The following is a 25,090-nucleotide window of genomic DNA, read 5'->3' as shown; positions in this document are numbered from 1 at the left end:
TCTCTAATAGAGTTACAATTCTCAAGAGTTTTGAGAATCTTCCAGGTGGGGATACAGCCGGTTACATCTTATTGGATAGCATTTCTTTTTCTTTTCCCTTTTTTACCTTTGCATGTATCCCTTGTTTGAAGTCCAAATTCTCTATTTAGCTCTTGTCTTTTCATTAGGAAAAATTGGAAGTCTCCCATTTCATTAAATTTCCATTTTCTCCCCCTGGGTTAGAAGACTCGGTTTTTCAGGGTGGTGAATTTTTGGCAGCATTCCAAACTCCTTTACTCTTTGGAATATCATATTCTAGGCCCTTCCATCCTTTAAGGTTAATACAGCCAGGTCCTGTGTAATCTTTACTGTGGCTCCTTGGTATCTAAATTGTTTCTTTCTGGCTGTTTGCAGGTTTTTTCCTTTTATCTGATAGTTCTGAAATTTGGCCAGAGGATTCCTTGCTGTTTTCATTTTGGGCTCCCTTTCAGGAGGGGATCGATATATTCTTTCAATAGCTATTTTGCCCTCTGGTTCCATGATATGGTATTTTCTTTCAACAGGTCCTGAAATATTGAGTCCAGGCTTCCTTTTCCTGAATGTGTTCAGGAAGACCAATGATTCATAATTTATCTCTCCTGGATCTATTCTGTAGGTAAGTAGTTTTACAGATGAGATAATTTACTTTATCTTCTTTTTTATTTTTTTGATTTGTTTAACATATTCTTGTTGTCTCATGAAGTCATTAGTTTCCATGGATTTCATTCTTTATTTTTTAGAGAAAATTTTCTTCATTTACCTTTTGCAATTCCTTTTCCAGTTAGTCATTTTTATTTTTGATGGAGTTTTCCATTTGCTCAATTGTGGTTTTGAGAGAATTATTTTCTTTTTACACTTGTCCAATTGTATTTTCCAAGGATTTGTTTTAATTTGTGTCAATTTTCTCTTGCAAGGTGTAAATTTTCTCTTGGGTTTCTTTCCCCAATTTTTCCAAATAATTGTTAAATTCCTTCCTGATCTCTTCTAAGAAGTCTTTCTGGGCTGGAGATCAATTCATATTTTGTTCAGAAGTTCTAGCTCTCTCTGAGTTAGTCTTTGGCTTCAAGGTAGCTTTCAATGGACATCCCTTTCCACTGACCTTTCTTCATTTTCCTAAGATTTTTGTCTTGAGGGGGTGGGGGGCTGGTTCATAGACCTTTGGAGTTGAAATACCTAGAAGCTTTGCTCATTAGGCTTAATAACTCCAAGTAGGCTGGCCAACAGAGGCCACTAGAGGCTTTCTGTGGAGTGTCTGTGATTTTGATTTGTAGGCCCACTCTCTAGGCCTGGGGAAGTGGGCCCTTGGGCTATAGAGTTAATTTCATTATTTACTCATTACTGAGAGGGATCTGTTCCCTTCCCTGAGCCTGGGGGTGGGGTGGAAGGGTTTGTTACTGTGTTTGTTCTGGGAAGAGACCCTTTCTCCCACAGTGATACCCAGATCAGGGATGGGATTAAATTGAAAATAAGAGAACTCTGCTGAAAATTGTGGGCTAGCAGCTTTGGTCTTCCAGGCCAGCAGATGTGCTGGAACTCCCTTTCCAACCTTGCTGGAGCTCTCCTGTCAGCTCACAAAGCCAAAGATTCTGGGGCTGTTTTCAGGTCAGACTCAGGTCTCACCCTTCCACTGACTCTCTGTTCTCTGCCCCCAGCTCACCCACATTCTCCTGAGACAGACCTTGTTGGTAGATGTTCTTCTCCTTTCCTCTTTCTGGATTTTGTAGATCTGAATTCTGTTAAGAGGCTTGATTCATATTAGTTCTGAGATCTTAGCACAGTGACTGGATTCTCTGCCATCTTACTGGAAGTCTAAATGAAATCTGAATTGGTCCATTTTCTGCATCTGAAGAATTTCTTGTTTTGTCTTGTTTTGTTGCTTGAATTATTTTTTTGTGGGGGGAGTGAGTAAGAAGGCATTTTGTCACACTGGTTCCATTTCCTTTATATGTTCCCTATAGAACATTTCTCCCTGCTTTTATATGTTTGTATCTTATATCATTATAATATTTCCTATCATCTACCTTTTCTTTAGTCATACTCCAAATTATACATATCTTCTTTCTCCATTTCTGTTACTCCTCCAAAATTCTGCTATAAATATCTAGGTGATTATGGAATCTTTATTTTTTTTGTCAATAACCTCTTAATCATTGACAAAATTTAGAACTGGAATCTCTGAGTTCCAGCATTATGAGCATTTTAGTCATACTATTTCTACATAATTTCAAGTTGTTTTTCAGCGTGGTTATACCAATTTCAACACCAGCAACCTTGAATTAGTAAACTTTCTCTTTTTACCACTGCTGCAATAGTGATTATTCCCATTTTCTATGCTCTTAATTGGAAGAGTTGAATAGAATGATATTTTTTAGGTATATGTAGATTACATGAATCTCAAATTTCTAAATGGAATATAATTATGGACACTGAAGGAAAAGTTTATGGTAATTATCCTTATATCTTACTCTTTCTTCTCTTTACTTTACACTAAATTCCATTCAAATTGTATTATTCTGAATCCCTCAATCTCAATTTATCTTTTCCATTTTCTACAGTAGCACAACCTCTCACATGACTAAAATGAACTTCTTGTATTTTCATTTATTTTCTTTCATGCATTTTCTTTCATAGTTTAGGTTCCATCTTTTTCATGAAACATTGAGTGACTCATACAGATAAAAATGATGTCTCTTTCAAAATTCATAAAATATGTTTTCCAGGACCTCTTCTTAGCTCTATTATTCTTAATTATCTATGTCAATTTCTTTATATTTAATACAATTCCTACAGATTTTGTTTATTTTGCTCCCTTGAAATTTTCATCATATTATGTACTCACTCAATAAACTCCAGTGACAATGTTTTTTTTATTTCCAGGATCACATTTAAACTCTTCTAAATGGTGTTTAAAACTTTTCATAACTTCACTCCTCCCTATATTTCCTTTCTTTTGCTTTACTCTTCTCTTTGCACAGAACAATTCAGCTACATTGGTCTTCTCATTATTTTATACATATGATACCATCTCTGTTCTGTCTTTTTGCACTGGCTCATGTGCCTTTGGGGGAGGGTTTATACTTCTTCACTTCATCTTGGAATGTCTGATTTTCTTCAAGATTGAGTTCCATAACCACTTTTTATGGGATGTTTTCTTCTGGTCTTTCAAGCTACTAGTGAACCACCTCCCTAAACTATTTTGATTTAATTTTGTATCTATTCTATATACAGTATATATACATATTGTCTCCATCATTAAAATGCAGGTTCTCTGAAGGTAAGAAACTATTTTTCCTCTGTATTCTCTGTAAAATATGCTGTTGACTGACTACTTTTTTATACTTATTTAGCATTCTCATCCATCATATTGATTTGTATACAAGTAATTGTCCCTATTAAGTTTAATTAAATACAACAGATATTTATTATTTTTAATTTTCTTGTGACTAGGGTTCTACCAAACCTGTTTTATAACATCAGGGCCTGGTACAGTGCATTGACATGGTAGATGTTAAGTAAATATTTGATGAGTTGAAATGGATTGAACCAAATTATTTCCTTCTAGAAAAATAATGTGGCAATCAAAAGATACAGGCTTAAAAAGCTTGGCTAAAATAATCTGAATTTAAGGTGATGGATAATCTGAGTAAATGGTTGGTTTGGATGAAAGACAGCAAGGAATTACTCATATTATTATGCTTTAATGAATCAATATGATATTTTATAAATAGGAATGATTAATGTTTTGAGTCCAGATAACTTATCGAGTGATTATTTAACAGGTGTGGTTCGATTATTTACCAGAAGTAAGAGATAACCACTCTACATGACATATTGGTAGACATAAAATATAAAAATACCTATAGGAAGGCCTCCACCATTTTGGAGAGATGCCACAACAACAACAGGAGAGTATAGATCAGAATTTCATAGGATAAGAAAATATGGGTCATTGTGCTATATTAAACATATTTTTGGTAATCATGAAGAACTCCATGACATAACTCAGAATTGCAATAATAAAGTAAAACTATCTCTAAATGGTTATAGATTTATAATGATAAAAATCTATGATAAAGAATAACTTAGGCACAAAGTTCTGACCACAATAAATTAATTAGCCTAAAGGAAATTCATCTAGCAAATGCCAATAAATTATATCCAAGACCCCTCAGTAATCAAGAATTCACTTCTTTTATGCAGTTGAATAGATGACAGAATGTTTATGGAACAAAAAAATGGTCAAATAAAGCAAATATATCTGTGTCTATGATAGGTCCAAACCAGATATGGAGAGTAATCATTACTTGGTTTGACCTAGAGTGGCATTTCCATATCCTTTTAGCTTGAAGAAAATAAGGCTTAGTTAAGGGAAATATAATCTAAGTCATGAAGTATTTAAAATCTGTGCCATGAAAGAGTTACTAGAATCACTCTGAATGGTATCAGAAGACAAAAATAAGATCAATAGGCTCAATTCTTGATTTTTTACTTACTACCTATGTCAAATTTCTTCATTTCTTCCTTATAAAATGAAAGCAAATATCTGAAGTCATAACTTTTAGTAACCTTTCAGATTTAAATTCTATGTTCTGATTTCCAGAGGCAATTTTCTTCTTCACAAAAGAAAAACTTCCTAACATTTAGAACTGGTAATCAGCTGCCTCAAGGGGATATATATTTCCTATTTCTGGAGATTTTCAAGTCAGGGATGGAAGAATACTTGTTAGGACATTGCACAGATGATTCCTCTGAAGTTTGTGTTCAACTACGTGACCTCTATTATACTTTTCAAACGTGAGATTTTTACATTTCATTGATTTATGTTCCAAGTAATATGTAAGCATCATTTTTTTTTGTGAGGAACCATACATAGAGGATATTATTTACAAAAAAATTAATATTTGTAACATTTCAAAGTTATTTGTGTGAATTACTATCTTCTTTTAAATAAAATTTTTCTTTTGTTAAGAATAGATATTTTTTCCCATAGTCACTGAGGGAAAAATTACAAGCAAAAGTGCACAATTCTGAGAGGTTAAGAACAAGAGAGAAAAATTTAAATGTGACAAGTCACTGTGGGGAAATTAATTTGCTATAAACATAACCATTCTGAAGGAAAAATCACATAGTGAGAAGCAGCATGGTATGTAGAAAAGGAGATGACTTTTCTTCTGAGGGAAGTGAGGAGATTAGGACAGTTAAGGTTTAATTGTGGGAAATGATTGAACTACACTGTCTCCAACTTTTGACTTCTAGAGCTAGCTTAATTCCTTTTTGGTTTTCCTTTTTTAGAAATTTTATTAAGAGACAGGGAACAGGGCCAGTGCTCTATCCTCTGCTTCACCTAGCTGCCCCCAATTCCCTTTCTTTTCAACCATAGGTTAAGTCTAACTTCTGTCTTGTGAGAAAACTTCTTTCAGTTATAGGAACTGGCATAAAAATGTTTTACCCAAACAATGAAGGACCAAGACTTACCCATATGTGCTGTTTAGAGACTCTTAAATAAGGACTTAGGTTAAGATGATCAGAAACTCAGTCAGATCCACAGACTGATGCAAGGAGTTTCCTTAGAATTATGTTTCAAGCAACCCATATATTTTAACTGAAATCTAGCCCCATATTGATCAATCAGCTATTGTTTCTATATTTTGTTTTGTTTTGTTGTTTTTGATTATTTAAGACACTGTGGACAATGGAACCTGTTCACTATCCCCAGCTAACTTAAAAAGTCTCTAATCTTTCCTCAATTAGAAATCAGAATGCCTAATATTTTATCTTGGTTAATTATTTCCTTTTAATTAATTGACCTTATTTGGTTATTTACCTTTATATGAAAAAGTCTTTCTAACTTGTATTCAGTGTTCTGTGGAAAAGCTTAAGAAGGCAATTGGTCTTGAAATGTTGGCCAACTGGCCTGAAGTGCTTAATAAATCAATATGCTCAGAAGATAAAATATTTTTCCTTGTTATTTCCATTTTTTTAAATTAATATTTTGTTTGTTTTCCAATTATATACAACAGTAGTTTCTATTTATCATTTCCTATAAGTTTTGAATTTTACAATCTTTCCTTCACCCTCCCATCCCTCATCCATCCCCCCACAGAAGGCAGTCTGGTAATCTTTACATTGTTTCCATGCACTATACATTTATTGAAATTGAATATGTTGAGAGAGAAATCATATCCTTGAGGCAAAAATAAAATATTAGAGATAGGAAAATTATGTAGTACATAAGATACTTTTTAAAATAAAAAAATTGAAGATAATAGACTTTGATCTTTATTTAAACTCCACAGTTCTTTCTCTAGGTACAGATGGTATTCTCTATCACAAGTGCTCTAAAATTGTCCCTGATTATTGTATTGATGGAATGAGCAAGTCCAATAAGATTGATCATCACCTTCATGTTGCCATTAGGGTAGAAAATGTTCTTCCTGTTTTGCTCATCTCATTCATCATAAGTTCTTGCAAGTCTTTCCCCGCTTCTGTGAATTCATATCCCTCTTTGGTTTCTACTAGAACAATAGTGTTCCATAACATGAATATACCATAATTTGTTCAGCCATTCCCCAATTGATTTCCAATTCTTTGCCACCACAAAGAGGGCTGCTATGAATACTTTTGTACAAGTGATGTTTTTACCCTTCTTCATGATCTCTGGTATTCCTGAAGCCAAGGGTATGTGTTGTGTGCCAGTCGGCTAACTTATACTTTACTCATAAGCTATTACTTGACTCAGTCCAGCTGTATTCAAGTTCTCAGGCAAACACTGAAGAGGCAGGAGACAAAGATGGCAGGTTCTGCATTTTTTGAACTGAATGACAGAGCTTAAACACCCTTTTAATAGCTCCTTTACTCCCAATTCCCATGGCATTCCCCAAGTAGTCAATCAAACATAGTCCCTGTGCTCATGGACAGCAGGTGGTAAAAGTTTACTTCCTCAGGCTAGTACTCTCATACAATACTGTTATCACCAGCTTAGTGTTTAAACATAATGTTCCAGGAAGTGCCAAAACATAAAAGTACAGATAAGAACAAACAGAGAGCAGCAGATCCAGGTAAGCAGGCCTCTGTGTACATGGGTAAGAAGACTTTTAAGTAATTCCCAGTCATGCAATGACCTTCTGGTCACCCTCAACAGTCTCTTACAGGTATGTACATTTTTTGTTGCCCTTTGGGCATAATTCCAGTTTACTCTCCAGAAAGCCTGAATGAGTTCACAGCTCCACCAACAATGTATGAGTCTCTCAGTTTCCCACATTTCTTGCAACATTGATCATTGTCCTTTCAGGTCATTTGGCCAATCTGAGAGGTGAGAGGTAGTACTTCAGAAGTGCTTTAATTTGCATTTCTTTAATCAGTAAAGATTTAGAGCAATATTTCATAAGACTATGGATTGCTTTGATTTCCTCATCTGGTTCTGCATATCATTTGACTATTTGTCAATTGAAGAATGGCTTGCTTATTTTTTATAAATTTGACTCAATTCTTTTTATATTTTAGAAATTAGTCCTTTGTTATAAATAATAGCTGTAAAAATTGTTTCCCAGTTTACTACATTTCTTTTGATCTAGGTTACAGTGAGTTTTGTCTGTATAAAAGATTTTTAATTTAATGTAATCAAAATTATCTAGTTTGTTTTTAATGATGTTCTCCATCTCTTCCTTATTCAAAAACTGCTTTCCCTTCCCTATATCTCATAGGTAAAATATTCCTTGATCTCCTAGCTTGCTTATAATACTGTCTTCTATGTCTAGATCCTGTACCCATTTTGATCTTATCTTGGTATAGGGTGTGAGGCATTGGTCTAATCCAAGTTTCTGTCATACTAACATCCAATTTTCCCGACAGGTTTTATCAAAGAGAGATTTTATTCAAGAAGCTGGACTCTTTGGGTTTATTAAACAGTGGATTACTATAATCATTTCCTGCTATCTCATTTGCACCTAGTCTATTCTACTGATCCACCACTCTGTTTCTTAGTCAATACCAGAGAGTTTCATAATTTATAATATAATTTTTATATTATAATTTTATATCTGCTAGAGCTACTTTTTTTGCACTTTTTTCATTAAATCCTGGAAATTCTTGACTTTTTATTTCTCCATATGAATTTACTTATAAATTTTTCTAGCTCATTAAAGCAATTTTTGGAATTTTGTTTGGTAGGGCACTAAATAAGTAGTTCCATTTAGGTAGAATTGTCTTCACTATATTAGCTCAGCCTATCCATGAGCAGTTGCTATTAGCCCAGTTATTTAAATCCGATTTTATTGTGTGAGAAGAGTTCTGCTGTTGTTTTCATAGAGTTTCTGAGTCAGTCTTGGCAGGTAGACTCCTAAGTCTGAAGTTACTTTGAATGGGATTTCTCTTTCTATCTCTTGCTGCTATATCTTGCTAGTAATATATAGAAAAGCTGAGTATTTATGAGGGTTTATTTTACATCCTGTAAATTTGCTAAAGTTGGAAATTGTTTCTTTTAGTTTTTTTAGATGATTTTTTTTTTAGGATTCTCTAGATATACCATCATGCCATCTGCAAAAAGTAAGAGTTTTTTCTTTCCTTCCCAATTCTAGTTGCTTCAATTTTTTTTCTTCTTCTCTTACTACTGAAGTTAATATTTCTAGCACAATATTGAATAGTAGTGGTGTTAACTGGCATCCTTGTTTCACCCTGATCTTATTGGGAATGCCTCTAGCTTATCCCCATTGCATATAATGTTTGTTGATGGTTTCAGATAAATACTGCTAATCATTCTAAGGAACAACCCATTTATTCCTATACTTTCTAATGTTTTTAGTAGGAATGGTTGCTGGACTTTTTCAAAGGCATTTTTCAGCGTCTATTGAAATAATCGTATGATTTCTGATAGGTTTGTTGTCAATATAGTTTTCCTAATATTGAACCAACCCTGCATTTCTGGAATGAATCCTGTTTGATCATAGTGTATTATCCTAGTGAGTACTTTCTAAAATTGTTTTGTTAAGATTTTATTTAAGATTTTTGCATCTATATTCATTAGGGAGATAGGTCTATAATTTTATTTCTCTGTTTTGACTCTTCCTCGTTTAGGTATCAGCATCATATTGGTGTCATAGAAAGAGTTAGGCAGAGTTCCATCTTCACCTATTTTCCCAGAGAGTTTATATACAATTGGAACCAATTATCCCTCAAAAGTTTGTTAGAATTCATTTGTGAATCTGTCTAGCTTTGGAGATTTTTTTTCTTAGGGAATTCAATGATAGCTTGTTGAATTTCTTTTTCTGACATAGGTTATTTAGGTATTTAATTTCCTCTTCATTTAACCTGGGCCGCTTTTATTTTCATAAAAATTCATACATTTCATTAAGATAATCAAGTTTAGGGGGCAGCTAGGTGGCGCAGTAGATAAAGCACTGGCCCTGGAGTCAGGAGTACCTGGGTTCAAATCGGGTCTCAGACACTTAATAATTAGCTAGCTGTGTGACCTTGGGTAAGCCACTTAACCCCATTGCCTAGCAAAAACTTAAAAAAATAATCAAATTTAGTGGCATACAGTTGGTAAAAAAAATTCCAAATTATTACTTTAATTTCTTCCTTATTGGTGGTGAATTAACCTTTGTCATTTATGATACTAGTAATTTGGTTCTTTTTTCTTTTTTTATCAGATTAATTTATCAATTTTATTGTTTTTTCATAAAACCAACTCTTGGTTTTATTAATTAGTTCAATAGTTTTCTTGTCTCCAATTGTATTAGTTTCTCCTTTACTTTTTAGAATTTCTAATTTGGCATTGAGGGGATTTTGATTTATTCTTTCTCTAATTTTTTTAGTTGCATGCTTAGTTTATTGATTTCCTCTTTCTCTGTTTTATCCATGTAAGCACTTAAAGATATGATATATCCCCTAACAACTGCCTTGGCTGTATCCCATAAATTTTGCTTTCTCATTATTATCATTATCAAAGTTGAAATCAGTAATTCTATCTAAAATTTGTTCTTTGATATACTCATTCTTTAAAATGAGGCTACATAGTTTCCAATTGGTTTTAGGTCTGTCTCATCATGTCTATTTATTGCACATAATTTTTATTGCATTATGATCTGAGAAGGATGTATTCACTATTTCTGCCTTTCTGCATTTGAGTATGTTTTATGCCCTAGTACATGGTCAATTTTTCTGAGTCATATACTACAGGAAAAAAAAGTGTTATTTTCTATCCACATTTAATCTTCTCCAAAGGTCAATCATATCCAGGTTTTCTAACATTCTATTTATCTCCTTTAGTTCTTGTTTATTTTGTGGTTAGATTTATCTAAATCTGAGAGAGGGAGATTGAGATCTCTCACTAGTAGAGTTTTGCTCTCTATGTCTTCCTGTAATTAATTCAGCTTCTCCTTTGGAACTTGGATACTATACCACTTGGTGCATATTCTGCTCAAACCTTTTACCTTTACTCCATATATATCTCTAAGCTTCAAATGAGTTTCTTGTAGGTAGCATATTGCAGGATTCGGATTTTTACTCCAGTCTGCTATTCCCTTATGTTTTATGGGAGAGTTCATCCCATTCACATTCAAAGTTAAAATTACTAATTCTTTATTGCCCTCCATGTTATCTTCCCTTTGTTTGTATTTTCCCCCTTTTATTACTTAATCCATATTCCCCAGTATTTTACCTCTGAATACCACCTCTTTCAGAATGTTTGTCCCTTATATTCATTCCCCTCCTCATCTTTCCTCTTTCCCTTTTCCCCTTCTTCCTTCCCTTCCTTCTGTAAGTTCCCCTTTTCCTGCACTCCCCTCCTCCCCCTTTCCCCTTTTAATATTTGAAAGATTAATATGTTTCTTAATTGAGTGTGTGTATGTTAATCCTTCTTTGAACTAAATCTGTTGAGAGAAAGATTCAGGTGGTTTTCACCTCTTCCCTTCTTCCCCTCTATTGCAATAGGTCCTTTGTACCTCTTCATGTTTCTTCTCCTTTGTTCTTTTCTGGATTTTGTGTATTTGATTTCTGTTAAGAGGCTCATTTCATATTAGTTCTGAGAGAAAGCCAAGAGACCTTAGCACAATGTCTGACTTCTCTCCATCATCTTGGCTGGAAGTGTCAATTTTTTAAAAAAATTAACTTTTATTTATTTAAATTTATTTTGCTTTAATTAATAAAATTGCCATATATAATAAAAAGGTACATTAAACTGCAATTCCATTATGCACAACTTAATATTCCTTTAAAATATATAACAAGGGAGAACTAGATGGCCCAATGAATAGAGCACCAGTACTGGAGTCAGGAGGACCTGAGTTCTAATCTGTGCTTAGATACTTAATAATTATCTATCTGTGTGAAATTGGGCAAGTCATTTACCCCATAGCTTTGCCATAAAGTAAGAGCAAATATATAACAAGATTATCATGAAATTTCTTTTCTTTTTCTGTTTTTTCACCTTTTCACCTTGTTCCTCCTCCTCCTCCTGTCTCTCTCTAGAGATAGCTAATAATAAATATAAGCATATATATTTATATTTATATATACATGTATATTATAATATAATATAAACATATATGTATAAATAAAAATGTATGTCTATGTATATATAAATACAAATGCATATGTATATAAATATAAACATATATGCATATATTTATAATTGTTCTATACAAGCATATATTTATCAATTCTTTCTCTGTATGCAGATAATATAGTTCTTTATGCTCTTTATTTTTAATTTGTGATTTATAATAGTCAAAATGAGTTAGTCATTCAAATTCTTTTTTAAGATAATTTTGTTGTAGCTATATACAATATTCTCTTGGTTCTCCCTACTTCACTTTTTATCATTTCATAAAAGTCTTTCTATGCCTCTCTAAGATAATTTGGGCTCATCTCATTTCTTATAGTTCAGTAGGATTTCATCACAACCTTAAATTAAAACTTGTCCAGCTATTCCACAATTGATCACTGAAATTTCTAGTTCTTTTTAAACACAAAGAAAATTAATTCTTGGAGGTGGGTGAAATGGAGAGTAAAGAATATGGGGAGAGAAGATAAGGGACAGGAATTGAGTAAAAAAGCAATGTTGAGCAAGAAAAAAATAGTAAAAAATAAAACAGAAGGAAATTCACAAATAATAATTATAACTATGATAATAATTTCATATTTCACCTGTCACTTCAGAGACAAAGTGATATGGGTTCAAATCCTACCTTTGACACATATTAATTGTATGATCTTCAGAAGTCATAATTTCTCAGTACATCTCCAATATTGCAAGTTTCAAAGAAGTTGCTTTATGAATTGGTTGAGGAAGTTCCTTGCCATGGCATTCCATATACCAGTGAAACTACTGATCCAATAGATCTATAGGAAAAAGTATATTAATTTGGACATTCCAATGAATCAGTGCTTATTGGGAAAGGGAATGAAATATCTATTTCCAAAGTCTATAGTGAGACATTTACATATACATATACAAATATATGTATATAATATATACATATGTATGTATACATATCTTGATAGCTGCAAAAATGCATATTTATAATAGCAAGTAATATAGAGGAATAATTTGCATATATATTAGCTTTCTAGCCATGTGACTTTGGATAGATGTCACGAACTCTCAGAGTTAGTAATCTATTGAAGAGTGAAAGAGGTGATCCAGATTTAAAGTCCTTTCCAAATCTAAATCTATTATCCTCTCATGAAAACTTTCTATGATATCCTTGTGCTGAACACAAGATAGATATTTCTACTATACCGTCCATATTTTGAAGGTACCAAACAGACCTGTTGACAGTGCTGACATCAAAAACACATCAATGGAACCAGACCTAGAAACCACCAGTTGGAAGTCAGCAAAAGCATCTAATTATAGACTTTCTAGGCTGTCAGTTAGCAAGGTAATGCTATCCCTAAAGGAAAAAATGACTGCCCACTGGTCATAAAGTGAGGTAATGTAAACAAGGTAGGAACTGATTCTTTTTCTCCTCAGAATTATGGGTCCAAGAATTTATTTCTATAAAGGTCTTTGGCATGTATTTATCACAAAGACAATATTAAAAGATAGAAGGCATTATGTGGGGGTTGTTGTTATCTTGTACTCATATTTCAGCAATCAAAATTTTTTAAAGCACAGAGTTTAAGGTTTGATGGGTCTGACTTAATTGAAAATGAGTCAAATATGAGGACCAGGCTGGCTAAATTTAGAAAGACTCATCATACTCGCTCATTACTTCAGTGCAACAATCAGGGACAATTTGGGGCTGTCTGCAATGGAGAATACCATCTGTATCCAGAGAAACAACTATGGAGTTTGAACAAAGACCAAGGATTATTACCTTTAAATTTAGGAAAAAAACTGATATCTTATTGTCTGATATTGCTATCTCTTTTACTTTATTTTTCTTCCTTAAGGATATGATTTCTCTCTCATCACACTCAATTTGGATTAATGTATGCCATAGAAACAATGTAAAGACTGACAAATTGTTTCTGTGGGAGGGGGGTGAGGGGAGGGAAGTAAGATTAGGAGAAAAATTGTACAACTCAAAATAAATAAAATATTTAAAAAAAGAAAATCCCAAATTGAGACAAAGATTTGACTAAAATGACTGAACAACTGTAAATATACAAAGTATATCAAAATTATAATTTAAGAAAAATCAAGTGGAACTCACATTTCAATTGTTAACTCAAATATATAACAATACAATTTGAAAAATTCCACCAAACCTTGGAGGTGGGGTTTGCACGATCGTTTGTGACAGTATGAACCAAGACAAAAGGTACAAAATGTAAGTTTTTTGGTCTATGCACAAACAATCCAGTCTATAAAGTCATGTTACATAACTTAAGACACAGTCCTACTTGATATGTGGAGTTAACCTCCATATATCTGGCATCTGTTAATCTACCAGTTCTTTAAATGAGAGAATTTTAAAATTTAAGTTTATTATTACATTTTCAGGTATAATATTAATGTGGGCAATATAGCTTAAAAACAGATTTGAAGAAATAGTAGCTTATTAAGATTTCAGGTATCTAATTTCTTAGTAGACGATTGGAGACAGAGAAATTCTATGAAACAAATATAGGATATCCAAACCTGCTCAGAACATGGTAAATATAAATAAAAATCAACTTTAGGGTTGTGTGCATCAATAAATATATTATAAATTTGTTTACTTCAAAAAAAAAAGACAGACTCATTGTTAGGGTTGTCTAAGCATGATCATTTTTGTAGCAACCTAACAATTCCCAAAGATGAATTAATAACTTAGAGTGGTGTTTCTTTCTATGTAAGTTGAGGGATTTTGAAGCTATGCTATATATATATATATACATATACATATATATATATAACATATATAATTATATATTATATTTCATTATATATCATATATTTATATATATTATATTTTATTATATATAGGATATTATAGTATATATTATATATATATATATAACATACATTATTTACAAATTCATATATTTCTAATGAACTTCATAAATTTTCAAGATGTTTTCCCACACATTATCTCCTTTGGTATTCACAACAATTCAGGGAGAAATTATCACCATTTTACTGATCAAGAAGCTAAAACTCATATGGAAAGGAAGGTTACCTAATATATATAGCTGAGGTAACTATGAATTGTAATTATTCCAGAAAGTAATTTGAATCATGTTAAGAAGGTGACTGATTTTTTTTTTTGATCCAGAGATTCTATTATTGTTGTTTAGTTGTATCTGGCTTTCTTGAGCCCTTTTGAGGTTTTCTTGGCAAAGATACTTGAGTGGTTTGGCATTTTCTTCTCAAATTCATTTTTGCAGGATCAAATGTTGTTAAATGACTTGCCCCCGAGTTACTAGTTACAGCTAGTTAGGGCTGTAACTGGGTTTTGAACTCTTCTTGACTCCAGGTTTGGTATTCAATCCACTGTACCACCTAGCTACTAGATAGCTGAGTATACCTGCAAGGATCTTAATGACAAAGAAAGCCTCATATATATTAATATATATATATATATATATATATTTATATATGTGTGTGTATATATATGTATGTAGTCAATTTTTAAAAATGTATTGATCAGTATTTTTTAATAGGCTGAGACTAAAAGAAGTTAAACAATTAACTCAAAGAGATATACCTACTAAGGAATAGACAGTTCCTTAGCAGTACTAGAACCCAGATCTTTTGATTTCCCAATCCACTGTTTTTTTTCCCTAAATTTTCTCTTTTTTCATTCTAAACCAATTTTTATTTTATCATTCCTTAATCCTTTAAGTTTATTTGGAAATCCTATCATTGTCCAATGTTAAGTTTACTTGATTTTCCTAAAATTCTATATTTAACAAATTTAACATTTTCTTACTGCTATTTTAATAAAATAAGGTCAAGTGTCCAAATAAGCAAATTCATTGCCATGAATTTTGTCATTTTAAGTTTAGAAATGAATGACAATGTTTAGATGTGACTTATTAGTCAGAACTAAATTAAATTATAAATATTATGTTTCCATGGAGAATATTTGAATGTTTACATATAATAACTAGTAGAGCAACTGTAGATATAATAGCCACTAGAGGTCACTGTAGTGTTCCCAGTTGAAAGTTCATCACACCTGGTTTTATAATAGCCAACTCTATCCATTAAGAAGTTGAGCAATCTCTGCATAGGTTTAAGGCATATTGAAAGTCTCTTTGACAGTGAAGTGAGGGCTATATAAAACTGCTGCTTGTATCTAAAACTTTTGATAACAACAACAAACATTAAGTCCCTACTGTGAATAAGGATTTGTGCTAGAAACTAAAAGAAATAGGTTCAATTACATTTTGTCCCTATTGTCATGGAATCAATAGTCCATTTAATTTTATATATATATATATATATACATATATATAATATATATATATATATTATTAACTTTCTATATTGAAAGTCAGATGCTGCTTTTAAACTCTATTGCTGAAGTCCATGTCTCAAATCACTTAATACAAATATCTTCTAGATTTAAACCCTGAATGAATTATTTTGGCAGGGGTTATACTTGTAAGTAATGTTAATACATTTCATAGTGATATCTATTGTATCTACCTCTTTAGAGTTTTCCCTTAGTGTAGGTTTCCCCCTTGTCTTATTATTTACTCCAATGGAAAAAATGTATTTTAAATTGTTCTATACTTCTAAATGTCTATATAAAAAAATAGAACTAAGTAAACAGAACAAAGAGAAAAATTTATACATGGCAATCAATTTTGACACAATATTGAAAGACATACAAATTAGTTAATGCAGTGAAAAATCTTTCATCCAAAGAAGCAATGGTAACATAATCCTCTATCTTCTCCATAGAATGGTCCTGCATTCTAGTTCTGAAATGTGACCTATTTTTTTAACACATGAACATAGTTTTGGGTTGCCTAGTTTAATTCTACTATTTGGTTATAAGGAAGAGTTATGTGTGGAGAAGGATTATCATTTGTGCCAGTTTACCAAGAAGAAATTAATAAAATATTTATGTAAATTTATTCTTTTCTATTACTAAAGTCTCAATTTCCTTTACCCAGGTATACTGTCATTTTCTAACAATAGTCTTGTGAACTGAGTTCCCATTAATTATCACTAATATGGTAGTAATATATTGCAAGTCTTTTGGTCTCTCTCTAAGAGCAGTGATCTTTGTTGGTTTCTATTACTACTCCATTTCTCTTGCCACCATTTTGTTTTAGGTTATTTTGCAAGGCAAATGGGGAAAAGTGGCTTGCCCAAGGCCACACAGCTAGGTAATTATTAAGTGTCTGAGACCAGATTTGAACCCAGGTACTCCTGACTCCAGGGCTCATGCTTTATCCACTGCACCACCTAGCCCCCCCTCTTGCCACCATTTTGAATGTTCCAATGTTTCTGCTCTCTTGAGAGAAAGGGTAGAACTCGGTATGAATTAGGCTATAAGCTTATTTTCTCTGACCTTAACAGTTAGGTAAAAATCAAACATAACAACTTTAATAGTACATAAGAATAAACAATAAATGGAAAACCCTGTGGTCCAAATCTACCACGAGTTTTCTAAGCACTATGTGACCTGTTTCCTGGATTCCCAGGAGCTGAAACAAATATTGTTATTGAGAAAGAAAATCCATTTTCCCTTGAAGGAGGAAGGAAGCAGAACAGACTATTTTTTAAGAAAATTAATAATAATACTAGATTATAGTACTTGAAATCCAAGATTTTTATCTAGCTAAATGTGTTTCTTTATGTTAGTAATTTTAAAACTGTGCACAGATATAATTTGCCAACACAATTTACTATTTATCTTCCCTCTTAATTTATCACAGAATAATGGCATCTAGGTATTCCATAGACTATTTGGGTTTCTATACATATAGAAAACAAATAGAAAGCATGGAAGGTATTGCAGGATCTGATGCTGAGTAAAGGGAGCAGAACCAAGAGAACAATGTACACATTAACAACAACATTATGAGATGATCAACCCTGATAAATGTAGCTACTCTTAGCATTTCAAAGAGTTAGGACAACCCTATTAACTGGCTAAGAACAATGTTAACCCCTGTCCAGAGGATGAAAAAACAAAACAAAAATCCTTCAGAATCTGAGGAACACTACATTCCCTTTTAAAAAAAATCTATCTCTTACGTATTTCTTTCCATTAATCCTAACCTGTAAACACAAATGTGTAAATACAATAATAACCTTACTGTTCACTGCTGAGGGGAGGCGGGGTGGGAAGGGAGAGAGGGAGGAAATTTTGTAACTTAGAAATATGAATATGAATATGAATGAATATTAAAAAACTTTCATAACATGTACTTGGCAAAGTAAAATATCAATTAAAAAATAAAATTTAAAAAATGGTTAAAAAAGAAAACAAATTGAATAATAATGGCTCCCCATTTCCATAGCATTCAAATGTTCACAAAATATCCTAAAAGATGACTATAAGGTTTTGGAAGTATTATTATCCATATTTGAGAGCTGAGACAACTGAGCTTCAGAGAGTTGAATGAATATTTCCAAAGCCAGCAATTGTCATGATCGAGTTCTGAAGCCTGGTTTATCTTACACCAAGTTACTCTGTTTATTATACCAAATTAATAGCCACACAGTGCTCAAAGTGGAAAGAACGTTTTAAATTACCCTAGTCTAAATGTCCCAATTGGTTGATAGGAAATGTACTCTCCTAGAAACTAAAAGTGACTTACCAAAGTACACACAGTTGTAGAGCTGGGATTAGAATTCCATTTGTCCTAATTCTGCAAACTCTGTGCTTTTTTTTTTTACATTGTACCAAGTTGTACCAAGACTTTCTTCATTCAAAATCTTAGGGATTTACAGATGATACTAAAATTTTGAAAAATGAAAAATTTTGCAAAAATAATTGAAACAATTACAGAAACAGAATCCATAGACTAGTTAGACAAATTGATCATAAGTCATATAAAATAAACTCTACAAAGTGCTTTGTAAATTTTAACATGGTTTACTATTACCATCATCATTATTATCAATGATAATGAGAATAAGTTCTTGGAACTGAAGAAACACTTTATAATACTACAAAATAGGACATAGCTTTCTAATAAATCTAAGGACATTTCACCTAGGGTAAAAGTAACTCCCCTTAATGCATACTTTCAAATGCTTCTCCTTGCTGTTGACAAGTCAACAGGATTTTGCTGCACCTGAACTGATTTTGTCCACCCACAGCTATCAAGCATCTCAAAAATGTTTCCCCATTTCCTATTATTAATTAGAACAGCAATAAAAAACTTTATTGTGTCGCACCCATTTAATTGGGATAAAGAAGAATAATTTAATATCAGTGCAAGAGTGTTTTTTGTGGTCTTTTTTTAATGACTTTCTAAAACATTCTATAAATAGTGTTAATACCATTCTCTTCTTCACTGTGGATTAGAAAATAAAAAAATGCTCTTTGTTGATCAGGTTAGCCAAAATTTGGCAGCTAATCAAATTTTGGCCTTTAAATTTCTAGTGTCATTAATACTTTCAGACAAGAATTTAACATCAGAAAGCATGGTTTGACTTGGTTGTAGCTTTGTGTGTGTGTGTCTGTGTGTGTCTGCATCTTTGTGTGTATGTGTGTGTGTTTGTGTGTGTGTGTGTGTGTGTGTGTGATGTGTGGGTATGTATATGGCTGTATGGGTTGTGTGCATGTTTGAGTGTTTGCATGTGTGTGTATGTGTGATTAAGTTTTTACACTACATTATAAAGAAATTCAATCTATCAAAATTTGAGATAGTCACTTTCCTTGAGACCACAGACTACTTTTCTCCATTTTCATCTTTCACTAATCAAAAATATAGTTAAATCTTTCAAAAATCTTGTTTGTAATTTTTTGTTCTTGCTTTAGGAAGTATACTAAAAAATCAACCAATCATTCAATAAGAATTATTTGCATTTTTCTACAAAGACATGAGGATAGTTTCTGTTCTCAAGTTTATTGTTTGCCTTGCATAAAACCTAAAAAAAAAATTATTCCCTTCAGGAAGCAGTTTAATGACCAAGGAAGAGATGGAAAGCATCATTAAAAACAAAATAGATAATTTTGGTTTTTTTAGGTTTTGTTTTTTGCAAGACAAATGGGGTTAAGTGGCTTGCCCAAGGTCACACAGCTAGGTAATTAGTAAGTGTCTGAGACCAGATTTGAACCCAGGTACTCCTTACTCCAGAGCTAGTGCTTTATCCACTGCGCCACCTAGCCGCCCCCAAAACAAACTAGATAATTTTGATTACATTAAATTAAAAAGCTTTTGCACAGACAAAACCACTTTAACCAAGAACAAAAGAGATGTAGTAAATTGGGAAACAAATTTTGCAACTAGTATTTCTGACAAAGGACTCATTTCTAGAATATACAGAGAACTGAGTCAAATTTTCAAAAACACAAGCCATTGACACAAGCCATTTGACAAATGGCCAAAGAATATGCAAAGACAATTTGCAGCTGAGGAAATCAAAGAAATCCATAGTCACATGAAAAATTGCTCCAAATAATTACTTATTAGAGAAATGCAAATTAACACATCACTGAGATACCACCCCACACCTCACAGACTGGCCCATATGACCAGAAAGGACAATGATCAATGTTGGAAGGGATGTGGGAAATCTGGGACACTAATACATTGTTAGAGGAGCTGTGAACTCATCCAACCTTTCTGGAGAGAAATTTAGATTATGCCCAAAGTGCAACAAAAATGTGCATACCCTTTGATCCAGCAATACCACTACTGTGTCTATACCCTGCAGAGATGATGAAAAAGGGTAAAAACATCACTTGCACAAAAATATTCATAGCAGTCCTGCTTATGGCGGCAAAGAATTGAAAAATATAGTAAATGTCCTTTAATTGAGGAATAGCTTAGCAAACTGTGGTATATATGTGTCATGGAATACTATTGTTCTATTAGAAACCAGGAGGGATGGGAATTCAGGGAAGCCTAGAGGGATTTGTATGAACTGATGCTTAGCAAGATGAGCAGAACCAGAAGAACATTGTACACCCTAAAAGCAACATGGGGGTGATGATCAAACTTAATGGATTTGCTCATTCTATCAGTGCAAAAATCAGGCTCAGTTCTGGGGTATCTGCAGTGGAGAATACAATCTGTATCTAGAGAAAGAACTGTGGAGTTTGAAAAAAGACCAAAGACTATTACCTTCAAATTAGGAAAAAATCCATTATCTTAATATGTAATTTTGCTATCTCATACATTATTTTTCTTCCTTAAGGATATGATTTCTCTCTCATCACATTCAACTGAGATCAATGTATACCATGGAAACAATGTAAAGACTAACAATGCCTTCTGTGTGGGGTGGAGGGAAGGAAGCAAGAATGGGGGGGGAAATAAAATGTTTCTAAAAAAAGAAATTATTCCCTTCATTATTTCTTATAGCAGCAAAGTATTCTATAACAGTTATATATCACCACTTAGTCAGCTATTCCAATACTAATTTATCTCCTCAGTTTCTAATTCTCACTATCCCAAACAGGGCTATTATAAATATTTTTCATAAGTATGGGTTATTTACCCCCTTTTTGTCTTTTGGGGAATAGGAAAATTATGGTATTGCTAAATCAAAAGAAACAAAATTTAATAGTTTTCGAGACATGCTTCCAAATTACTTTCCAGAATGACTAGACCAGCTCACAATCCCAAAATAGTACAATTAATGTACCTCTCCAAGGCATTAATGTACCATAACTCATCTAAGCATTTGTACCTTTTATTTGTCAGTTTTGGCAATGTGATGATTATGAAGAGGGATCTTAGACTTTTTATTTAACATTTTCAATTCTCTTTAAGTTATTTAGAATAGTTTTTCATATAGTTACTGATAGTTGGAATTTTTCTCTCTGAAAACTAACTATTCATATTCTTTTACTATTTATCAAATAGGAGAGGGTTAATTCTTATAAACTTTAAGTTTTTTATATATCTTAGAAATGAATGTTTTATCACAGAAACTTATGACAAAAAATTGCTCTTTCCTATTTACATGTATTTCTCCTAATTCTACTTCCACTGAATTCATTTGTGCAAAATTTAAATTTTTTTTCTATTGAAAATTATTCATCTAACATTCTGTAACCCTCTCTATTTCTTCATTGTTCATGAAGCTCTAGATTCTGGCTCAAATATTCCTGGTAGATTTCATTTTGGGGGTCTCTTTCAGGACTTGAACATAAGTAGATTATTTTTAATTCTACCTTTCCTTTGGTTCCAAGAGATCTGGTCCATTTTATTTGGTCATTTCTTAATATGTGTTATCTAGGTTCTTTTCTTGGTCATCGCCTTCAGACTTTCCAATGATTCTTCAGCTATCTCTCCTCAAGCTGTTTTTCTGATTTGCTGGTTATTTTACAGTCTATCTTACATTTTCTCTATTTTTTCAGCTTTTAGAGTTTCTTTTGAAATTTGTTTTATTCTATGGTGGCATTCATTTTCAATTTGGTCAATTCTAATTTTGAGAGAATTTTTTCTTTCAATACTTCCATTGCAAATATTTTGTACCTCTTATTCCAAGTTTTTAGTTCTCTTTTTAAATCTTTCTTCTATTATCCTTTTTTCTTACTCTACCAAACCCCAACCCTAACTAATCTTTTATTTGTCCTTAAAATAGTTTAACTGTTTTTTTTAAACTCTTAATCATTTAAAAGAATTCTGGTTGGATTTGTACCAATCTGTGCTTTCCTTTAAGGCTTTACTTATATCTTGGGGTGCCTGACAATAATAAATCTATTTGGTAGAACTTTTGTTTTGATTCTTTTAGAATAATTTGTTGATTTGGAATTGATGCTTGTGGAAGGATCTGTGCATTTTTGGAGGGCATATCTTAGCTGAACTTTTGTAATCTTTGTCTGCTTTTTTATTTTTGCTGTTGTTGTTGTTGTTGTTGTTGCTATTTGGACATCCTCTCTTCTTGCCATAATATGTATGCAGCCTGTCCTCTTTCAGTTCTTGTGTTCTTAAATGCCCTATGCTACATGTCCCTGGTCATAACTGATCCCAGTGTCCTTAAATATCTTTTCCTATGTGAATGTAGCTGGAAACAAGGCTTACAATTAAAATTTTATTGGAATTCCTAAATAGGACTAAGTCTTCTTGTAGCCACAGCGGAGTGGAAGTAGTTGAATGGTGGTAGACACCAAAAGTAGAACAGCAATCCTGAAAAGGGCTCTAGTCCTCCCCGAATATCTCATACACGCCATATTCAGTCCTAATTTGCTCAAAGAGCATTTTCTCCAATCTGATTCATGGGCTTAGTATGTTTGTATTCAGGACTGGCCACTTCATTTTAGAGGACCCATTGCCTTGGGATTTTCACACAAGCTTTGGGGCACTGTACTGGGATTTAGTTGGAGAAATGAGCTGATACTTGAAAAACATATGACCAGGAAGTGAAAGAGAAACAACTTGAGTGAAGAAGGAGTAGATTGGAGCTAAGGTCAGTTTGAATCAATGATTCTGACAGCTAGAAATAGCTCCTTCAATAGCTCCTTCATTCTCCTTGTCTTTCCTAAAGCACAGAGTTAGAGTCATCTCCTCCAGAATTAAAATTTGATCTATTTTTTTTCATCAAGACTTTACTATGATCCCCATCCAGAGGAAGAAAAACAAAATGAAAACAGAAACAACACTTCGGGATCTGATGAATACTTTATAAAAATTATCTCATGTATCTCTCTCCCTTAAACCTAATAGCTCATACATAAAATGACTAATATGTAAACATGTTGATCAAAAATATGTATGTACAATGCCAAGATGACTATTGCCTGCTGAGGGAGAGGGGTGGAAGGAAATTTTGTAACAAAAATATAAATGTGCATACGGAAGAAAAAATAAAATAAATAAAAACTGGGAATACAAAGAAAAACAGAAAAAAAGGAATTAGGGGCTACTAGGTGGCACAGTGGATATAGCACTGGTCCTGGAGTCAGGAGGACCTGAGTTCAAATCCAAGTTCAGATGCTTAATAATTACCTGTGTGGCCTTGGGCAAATCACTTAACCCCATTACCTTCAATAAATAAATTAAAAAAAATTAAATTAAAGAAGTTTGTTTTTCAATTACAATTATAATACCAAAATTAAAAACCTACTTCTGTAGTCTATATTTTTTTCCCCTTCAGAATAGCAGATAGTAAGCATTAGTTAGATCTTGACTGAAGTAAAGAATGTATCTTCTATTGGAGTAAAGAGAGAAAGAGTTGGCAATGGATAGTGCGATTGCACAGGAATTGCAATATTTACCTTTTTTTTCCTTAGGAATAAAACTGCCTGTTAATTGTTTCAAAAGTAAAAAAAAAGTTTTGAGAAACATCATATTGTGTATGGAATAAATTTAAAAAAACACAAAAATGCCTGTATTTTTCTATCATCATCCCATACTTAGGGCAGAAGAATGTTTTTAAAATGAAGTTTTGAAACTGTTTAAAATCTATACTGTTAAACATCCCCAGTGTGGTAGAAAAAAGGATGAATTCAGCAACCAGTCTTCTTTTTGAAAATTCTTATAACTTTACAAACCTGTCATCCAAACAACTGAGGTTCCATAGAGAGTAAACTGAAACAAAGAATCGATAGCAATAGATATTTTAGTATCCTTTGATAGGAGGTGACATGAGATGCTGTTGACATTGCAGCACAAGTTGGTCAAAGTAAATGGAAACCTGCAACCCCAAATACAGCTGGTCCCTAAAGAGAAAGTTCTGTGTTAGAATAGAAAAGCAATGCAATGAAGTAGAAAACATTATTTGCTCAGATTTTGAAAACCTGGGATCAATTTCCACCTTTGCCTCCTTTCAGATGGGTAACCCCAGCAAGCACTTCAACATTCTGGACATCTATTTCTGGTTCTATAAAATATAAGATTGGGTTATATGATTTGAAACATGCAAAAGCATTGTGTAAGCTATTCCTAATTCTCTGGAAGTTTTCTCATCTTGAGGAAATTATAGAAATTTTTACTGTAATCTTTTATGTTCAATGTGAATTATAAGAGATAGTGAGATTTTATGACCTCTTAATGGTCCTTTAACTATTTAAGACTATTCAATTTTACTTCTATTTTTAACAAATGTAGAATCTAAATTATACATATTTTATATCTCATGTAAAAAGAATCAATAAAGTCAAATAAATCAAAACAAAGAAGTTAAGGAAATGTGATTTTGTAGGTAGCTTACTAGTTTTAATGTGTTGGGTTTTTGTCAAATGTTTGAATATTATGATTCTGATATATTCATGTCATAGATATCAATAATGATGAATAATTATTCATTATAGTAGAATGAATCATTGTGCTCTATTCATTACAGTAGAATGCAAGTTCCTTGAAGTCAGGAATTTTTAATCATTTTTATCAGTATATCACCAAGTGTCTACTAGAATGTCTAGCAGTAGGTAATCAAAAGTATTTATAAATGCTTTTAGAATAGAATTGAATTCTCTGTCCATCAACCCTTTTGTTGTATTTTCTACATATTTTAGTAATGCATTAAGTCTGGTTTAGATGTGAATGTCAATGCTTTGAA

Source organism: Macrotis lagotis, chromosome 8 (assembly GCF_037893015.1).
Source record: "Macrotis lagotis isolate mMagLag1 chromosome 8, bilby.v1.9.chrom.fasta, whole genome shotgun sequence".
Lineage (NCBI taxonomy): Eukaryota > Metazoa > Chordata > Mammalia > Peramelemorphia > Peramelidae > Macrotis > Macrotis lagotis.
The sequence above is the reverse complement of the archived record's forward strand: the minus strand, read 5'-3'. Positions refer to the sequence as shown.